Genomic DNA, 8,924 nt, shown 5'->3' on the forward strand with positions numbered 1-8,924 from the left:
GCTGGACTTTGCATAGGAGGGGGGGGGGTCCTCCACCCACAAGAGAGTCTATTTAAACACGTGGGAGATCCCTCCATTTGGTCTTCAGCTGGCTAAGGATGGAGCCTCTCCACCCCCCCAGGATACTTGAAGGGAACTGGAACAAAGGACAGTAACTACAGGGGGTGTGAGTGATTGCTGGAACCAGGCTAAAAGGAGATTAGCCTGTAAAAAGGAGCATTCTGGAACTGGTGAGGATCTTATCTGTATTTAGTTTGATTAGACATAGATTTGCACATTTTATTTTATTTTGGTGACTTACTTTGTTCTGTCTGTTACTACTTGGAACCACTTAAATCCTATTTTCTATATTTAATAAAATCACTTTCAATTTAGTAATTGACTCAGAGTATGTATTAATACCGGGGGAGCAAACAACTGTGCATCTATCTCTATCAATGTTATAGAGGGCGAACAATTTGAGTTTGCCCTGCATAAGCTTTATGCAGGGTAAAATGGATTTATATGGGTTTAGACCCCATTGGGAGTTGAGCATCTGAGTGCTAGAGACAAGCACACTTATGTGAGCTGTCTTCAGGTAAACTTGCAGCTTTGGGGCAAGTGATTCAGACCCTGGGTCTGTGTTGGAGCAGACGGAAGTGTCTGGCCCAGCAAGACAGAGTGCTGAAGTCCTAAGCTGGCAGGGAAAACAGGAGCAGAGGTAGTCTTTGCACATCAGGTGGCAGCTCCCAAGGGGGTTTCTGTGATCCAACCCATCACAAAATGTATCAAGCTTCTTGTAACCATAAGATGAAATTGCTTCTGTACTAAACACACCACACATTAACATTGTGCATTAACAAAAGAATAAGATGTTTTCTGCAAAAACAGATGAGTCTAGACTGCAGACAGCTACAAAAACACTCCAAGGGCAAAACGTGTCAGAGGAAAAAATGTTAGAGTAGTGCAGCTAATGGGTGAAAGTAGAGCTGGTCAAAAATATTTCAGCGGATAGTAAACATGCCATGCATTTGTCAGGGCACCAAAACAATTTGCAAATTTGGCTAATAATTTCAGCTGGAAAAGCAACTTGAAAACAACCATTTCAAAAATGTGGAAATTAAAAAAATTACAAGATGAAATGTTTTGACCTTTCATTTGAAAATGAAATGTCTATTTGAATCAACATTTTCTAATTGGTTGGTCTGACCAGAACAATTATTTATTGGTTTTTCATTTTGTCTAGAAAAAATGGGAGGGAGAATCAGTTGGTTAGAAAATAACCTCATTTTTTTAGTGTATTTTTTCAGTCAGACACCAACACTGAAAAATCAATGGCTCACTCAGCTGCAGGTATAAGTATTATTTCTTGGATCTGTCATCTGAGAGAACCCTTCGATCAGCTTCTCTCTGAGGGCGTTGAAGTCTTTGATCTCTTGGACTTGGGTTTGATCCCACTTCTCTTGTTCTGGACATCTCTTAAAGGTTCTTTGTCTTCTGCTTGAGATTGCCTCCTCTAGGGATAGCAGCTCCTCATCTCAGACATGCCACAGCCAGCTTCTTCTGGGGGATCCTCCGTCTTGCCTTTGCTAATAACAGGCCCAGCTCTGGTGTAAATTTAGAGTATTTCAAATGGCTTTAATGGAATTATTCTGGCTATACATAGGTATTAGTGAGTATAATTTGGCCCAGAAGATCTGCAGACTTCCCACTAAACAAACGTGATAACATAGCTGTGTTGATGAATTCAGTGAACCTCTGTCATATTGTTGGTTGATAGCAGGCTGTCCTTTTCAAAATAGACAAAATTTCAGGATTATGGAGAGTATGGAAAATAGTAACTGGCATGTTCATTAATAGTTATTACTTGAAACTCCTAAACCACTAACAGCATGCATTCAAGCACTATCAGCTGTGTCCAGAGTCCTGACCTTTTCACTGCCCACTGTAGGTCCGCTATTTTTAGTGGATCTTAAGCAACAGAGAGGAGGGGGAGAGCTTTTGAGCTTGGTTTCTACTAGCTGTCAGGAGGGTTAATGCAGAGTCCCTGATGACCACTTAATTGTTCATTAATTATAAATGAATTTGTATTTGCTATAATAGCACTTAATGAGGTGGTTATAATTAGTGACAATATGACTGGTTGATATACCTGCACAGGAGTTCCTGTGTAATTCAGCCTGAGAGCAGCATTTGTTAATCAGTTACTGGGGCTGGCTTTCTACAGAGGGTGCATAGTTTGGAGCTGAATGCAGGCTTAGGGGGAACTATCTTGTCACATTGGAGAAAGCACCTGCAATGCTCTTTTCCCCCCTGTATTTTGAAAGCATTTATTCTAAATTTAAAATTGCAAGACAAATAGAAAACTGTTTGTTTCATTTATAAGCTGCAAATACCATAGGCACCAGCTAATTTAATCCACCAAATATTATCCATTTCAAAATATAAATGATACACAGAAAAAGTTGATTATCCCTAGGGCATCAAGAAAGTTGATCGGTCTGTTATGGCATGTTTCCTGTTGTGGAAGGGAATGAAGCACCATCCCTTTGGACCCTATGCTGCTGTTTCATCTGAAAACATGTGGAAGAAGGCAACTTATTCTCAAAACTCCATGGCTTTACTGCAACAGAAATTGCATCATTTGCATGGTGTCAGCGTAGCACCACTGCACAAAGAAGCCTCATCTGCAGATGAAGGATTGACCAATAGTCCAAGATAGTGTAGACCAGGCATTGGCAACCTTTAGCACATGGCTTGCCAGGGTAAGCACCTTGGCGGGCCACACAGGTTTGTTTACCTGCCGCGTCTGCAGGTTCAGCCAATCGTGTCTCCCACTGGCTGTGGTTCACTGCTCCAGGCCAATGGGGGCTGCGGGAAGCGGCGCAGGCCAAGGGATGTGCTGGCTGCTGCTTCCCGCAGCTCCCATTGGCCTGGAGCGGCAAACCACAGCCAGTGGGAGCCGCGATCGGCTGAACCTGCAGATGCGGCAGGTAAACAAACCGGCCCGGCCCACCAGGGTGCTTAGCCTGGCAGGCCACGTGCCAAAGGTTGCCGATCCCTGGTGTAGACCCTCTAGAAATCAGCCAAGACGCAGCCTTTTGCCTTTAAGAAGCACTCTCCCAAACCCTTCAGTGCTGGCAGCATAGCCAGATCAGATGTATTGGCTCTAGGGTGACCAGATGTCCCAATTTTATAGGGACAGTCCTTACTTTTTGGGTCTTTTTCTATTAACCTCGCCCCCTGTTTCGATTTTTCTACATTTGCTGTCTGGTCATCCTAATTGGCTCCTGGGGCTTAGTTTTATCCTATGGCACCTGCAGTTAACTTTCTCTTCATGTTCTGTGACCCTGAAGCTGTTTCAAGCAGCAGTAATGTTCAACACTCAGCTCTCTGCTTCAGGGGAGAAGACTGTGGAGAGATGTTTCTTGAATGTGTCCAGCTAGTGATACATTTTGATCCCACATTGATGAGCTTGTACATTGTTCCTGCAAGAGGCTTCTGGCAGGTCTTCAGTGGGAGAAAGATGCTGCTGTGTAACTGCTCTTCCCCATGGTGCCCGCCACCCTCATTCCAGCACTGGAGGCCACTTCACAATGGGGAAACTTCAAACAGCTGAAGTTTGGTGTGGAATGAGCATCCAACCACTGAGAAGATTATTGGAACCACTGAACTCCTTATTCTCTCCTCCTTTAGTACAGAACGCCCGTGGCCTCCGATTCAGCAAGGTACTTAAGCATGTGCCTAACTTCAAACAAATGAGTAATTCCATTTGACTTCAGTGAGCCTAGTGGTAAAGTTAGGCATGTGCTCAGCAGCGTTGCTCATTCAGGACCTTGGTCAGCTCAGGAATACAGCAGTGGTTATATTTTGGTATCTCTGATTGCAGCCCTAACAGGAGCAGGGTGTGTGTGTTTATAGTAAACTATATTAGTCAGATCTCATGACAGCTTTGGGTTCCTTTCAGATCCCCCAAGCTGCCCTATGTTGCTTTGCTTGTGTTTGAGTTCCTGTTCCCTAGATGCTTTGGCAAATGAAGGTGCTACAGTCCTTAACTAGTCCTGCTTGTTTACATCTCTAAATAATATCCCACCCTACCTTGTGGTTTGTGTTTGAAAAGATCCCAAAGAAGCTCCTTGGCGAGGCAATCAGAAAGGCGGGAGGTTGGGCAATTCAGTCCTGCTGCCCTCTCTATAGTGACTGCAGTCAAAAATCCAAATAGCTCACTTGGATCTAAATTGTGACTTTTAGACACACTCCAGAGTAGGAGATGGTGCATAGCGGCACCAATTCAGAGGGAGCTCACTGAGGCACTATGCAAAATCCGTATCCAAGCACATGTTGCTCCACCTTCCCCTCTTGAATGTGGTGTGTACCCCCAGAGATGTAATGCTGGAGGCAATCCCTTTACTCCCTAAAGTACTCCCCTGGCTTCAGCTTGAGGCATGCAAAGGGAAAGGTTCCTTGTGCTCTGTGCTTCTCCTCCCTCTCCCAACCCCTCCCCTGAGCACTTGCTAAACAGGCAGCTACACTCTAGCCCTGGGATAGGCCTTCAGGGGTTACTAACTCAAGGTATTACCCTGCTGCAAGGTCCTTTAAGGTAGACAGCCCAAATACTTTGAATATAAAAATATGGACATCTCAAAACTTGTAGCTCCTTAATCTAGATAAGTTTTAAGAAACACCTTGGGCTTGATTCTTTCCTACCTTGCAAAGTCAGTCACATCTGGGCAAAGTGGGTGAAAAATTAGGGTTACTATATCTAGCAAATAAGAGGACCCTCCACGGGCCCTGGCCCCGCCCATTTCCCTACCCCCAGCCCTGCCCCAACACCGCCCCTTCCCTGCCCTAACTCCGCCCCCTCCTCCCTCCCAGCCACACGGAAAGGGCTGCCCGAGTGCTACTGGCTTCACGGTTTGCCGGGCAGCCCCCAGACCCTGTGCCCCCGGCCGGCGCTTCCCCAGCGCAGCTGGAGCCCGGGAGGGGAAGCGCCCAGCCGGGGGTGCAGGGTCTGGAGGCTGCCCGGCAAACCATGAAGCCGGTAGCGCTTGAGCTTCAGGCAGCCCCCTTGCCTCCGGACCCTGCGCCCCCAGCCAGGCACTTCCCCTCCCGGGCTCCGGCGGCACAGGGTCCGGAGGTATGGGGGCTGCCCAAAGCCCGTAGCGCCCAGCTCTTAAACAGAGCCAAAGAGTCAGGGGAGGAGCAGAGCCGCCATTTTCCCAGACATGTTCGGCTTTTTGGCAATTCCCCCCGGACGGGGGTTTGAGTGCCGAAAAGCCAGACATGTCTGGGGAAAAAGAGGACGTATGTAACCCTATGAAAAATGCTACAGTCAGAATGGTAGTGTAACCCACAGGTTCTATAATGCAGCCTTTTTTTTCTGTACAGGAAGCAGGAGAAGCCATGGGAGCAGGAATGGATTTGTTGCCCCTGCACACATGAAGTGAGCAGGGCAAGGTGACGCAGCTAGGAGGGCTAGCTCTTCTATGGCACTGTTTAGCAGTAGTTCTCCAAGCACTTTACAAAGGCAGTCAGTATCTTTATTCCTATTTTACAGTGGGGAAACCAAGGCACAGGGCAGTGAAGTGCCCAATATCACCCAGTAGCAGAGCCAAGGCCTCAGGTCTCCTGAGTCTTACTCCAGTGCTCTATCTTCTAGGCCATTCTGACTCCTCTAAGCAGGGTGTGGTACTTACTGGGCATGCTCACTAGTTTTTACATGTGTGCTAAAGCAGTGGTTCTCAACCAGGGGCCTTGGGGCCCTTAAGGGGTTGCAAGCAGGTTTCAGGAGGTCTGCCAAGCAGGAACAGTGTTAGACTCGCTGGGGCCCGGAGCACAAAGCCTAAGCCCTGCCATGCAGGGCTGATGCCTGGAGCCTTGAGTCCTGCCACCCTGGGTAGAAGCAGAAGCCTGAGCAACTTGGCTTCATGGGGCGCCCTATGGCATGGAGCCCCGGGCAATTGCCCTGCTTGCTACCACCTAATGCCGGCCCTGGCTTTTATATGCAGAAAACCAGTTGTGGCACAGGTGGGACCTGGAGTTTTTATCACATGTTTGTGGGGGGCATCAGAAAGATAAAAAAAGTTGAGAACCCCTGTGCTAAAGTATAGAAATGCTGATGTTATGTTACAATTTTAGATTGTAATGTATGTTTGATATGTGGTGGTTATCTTAATCACAGCTGCTGATGCAGTAGTGAGAATCTCCATTTTCATTTCAGATTAAAAAGAAGTTTCTAGCCCTTGTGGGGAATGAGCAGGGCTGGCTCTAGGCACCAGTAAAGCAAGCAGTTGCTTGGGGTGGCAGATTTGCAAGGGGCGCAAGAATCCAGCATGGGAGCTGAGAACCAACAGGGAGCCCTGGGAGCTGTAGTTCTTTGGTTAGCTCCCTGCCTATAGAGCCAGCCCTGGAGCAGGGAAAGAACTACATTTCCCAGAAAAAAGAACAGGAGTACTCGTGGCACCTTGGAGACTAACAAATTTATTAGAGCATAAGCTTTCATGGACTACAGCCCACTTCTTCGGATGCATATAGAGTGGAATAAATATTGAGGATATATATATATATATATATACACACATACAGAGAGCATAAACAGGTGGGAGTTGTCTTACCAACTCTGAGAGGCCAATTAAGTAAGAGGGGGGAAAAAAAACTTTTGAAGTGATAATCAAGATAGCCCAGTACAGACAGTTTGATAAGAAGTGTAAGAATACTTACAAGGGGAGATGGATTCAATGTTTGTAATGGCTCAGCCATTCCCAGTCCTTATTCAGTCCTGAGTTGATCGTATCTAGTTTGCATATCAATTCTAGCTCAGCAGTCTCTCGTTGGAGTCTGTTTTTGAAGTTTTTCTGTTGTAAGATAGCCACCCGCAGGTCTGTCATTGAATGGCCAGACAGGTTAAAGTGTTCTCCCACTGGTTTTTGAGTATTATGATTCCTGATGTCAGATTTGTGTCCATTAATTCTTTTGCGTAGAGACTGTCCAGTTTGGCCAATGTACATGGCAGAGGGGCATTGCTGGCACTTGGCCACTAGCAACAGGAAAAGGTGTGGGAAAGGAGTATGGAACTGAAATCTGCAGCTTGCTGTGAATGGTAGGAACAGAGCCAGCTCTAGGTTTTTTGCCCCCCCCCCCACACCCCCTGCTGCCCTAGCTCTGGCCCCCACCTGCACTCCCCTGCTGCCCCAGCCCTGGGCTCTCCCCCAAAAAAGGAATTGGGGGGGGGGACTAAATGGATGGTGCACCTCTCTATCTGAAGCCTAGCAAGGGAGGTATGTGGATCCCACTAGAATTTAAAATGAAAAGTAAGGGATGGGAGGCTCTGGACCTGGGCAGCTTTAGATACAGTACCAGGCACTTAAGAGGATTTCCACTTCTGAGCCATGGAAGCAGAAATTGACTTTTCCTCTCCAGATATAGCTAATATTCAGAAAGGGAATCTAGCACCTGCCTTCCAGATTTGAACACCCTCAAAATTCAGGAGTGCTCAAGCTCAATTTGGGCAGCTGTTACTTCATTTCCCCCAAATCAATATACTGATTCACTGTAACTTGCTGTAGAATAAATTGAGCAAGAAATGCTTCCCAGTGGTTATTAGAACTGGAATTGCTATTTTCAACAGCCATTGCTTTTTTTAAAAAAAAGTTTTTTAGTTTTATTTGTTTAAAAGGAAGACCATGATAGTGCATTCCCCATAGAAACAAAGAATGGAACAAAAGAATAATAAAGGCACCTCAACTTTTCCTCATTTATGTAGGACAGTCTTATAATATGCATCCAGATATCCTCCAGTCACACAAGCTGAAAATTGTTCCACTTTACTGCAGTTCTGTAACCATATGGGAACCAATCCTGTCTGTGTTCTGTGCACATCCAAAATTCCTGCTGAATGACCCGCCCTGGGAGCAAGTTACCAGTGACCCAGGGCTGGGGCAGCAGGAGGGTGCAGTTGGAGGAAGGCGGAGAGCCCAGGGCTGGGGTGGGGGGCAGCCAAAAATTTTTTTTCTTGGGGCAGCAAAAAACCTAGAGCCGGCCCTGGGAATGAGTTTACAAATGTGACCCAAGAAAAGTCTCAAAGCCAAGAACCTAAATACAAAGCAGGGTCTGACTTGCAATTTTTGAACACTTTGGGTTGGCGATATCAGGAAGAACAGCAGAGTTGTGCGACTCTGTCTAGGAAGAAAAACTGGCAGACTTATTTACCCAATGGCTTTAGGCTTTAAAGGCTATTTAAAAAAATATTCCAAACACTGTTTGTATTTTGGGTGTATTATAGGTGTGCTTATGAAGAATTGTGCAGTCCCCTTTCTTTAAAGCTGGCTGGGACCTGTCCCTCTCCCCTGTATTCAGGGTTCTTGACGTTTATCTATGTGCAATGCTCTCTGAATCTAGCCTGTGCCTCAGCCTTTATGCAGAGATTCAGGAAAGCGGGGTGGGGGGTGGGAATAGTGGAATAGTTGTGGATAATTTACCCCCATCTCAAGAGCATTTTACACTCTGCAGAGATGCAAACGATTAAATAAGGCCAGGGCTAGTAGAGAATCAGGTCTCTTCTGTGCGTAGATGCATCTGAAAATGAAAGCCAAAGAAACAGGTTTAGAAGGGTGACGAGAGGCCTGGGCCAGGAAAAGGGAGAGAACTAGAGCAGTCTGGATTACAACATTCAGTACAAGTAGCCCAGCACCGCAATATTTGCTCACTGACCCCAACCATGTAACATTCAGAAGTGCAATTGTCTTCTGAAGGTTTTGCAAATGAATAAAAAAAGTTCATACTTATAATCCACTTGAGCTTTAGATTATTGCCAAACACATCCATGTTGCCAAAGAGATCAGCCTAAATGGGGCCCTCGATCTGCTCAGAAAGCTGGCTTGGTGAGGCAGTTTTTTCCCAGGAAAAGTGGTTGTTAAATCTTAACACTCACAAACTGCACCCACTCT

The sequence above is a fragment of the Chrysemys picta genome, chromosome 7, assembly GCF_011386835.1.
Source record: "Chrysemys picta bellii isolate R12L10 chromosome 7, ASM1138683v2, whole genome shotgun sequence".
NCBI classification, from domain to species: domain Eukaryota; kingdom Metazoa; phylum Chordata; order Testudines; family Emydidae; genus Chrysemys; species Chrysemys picta.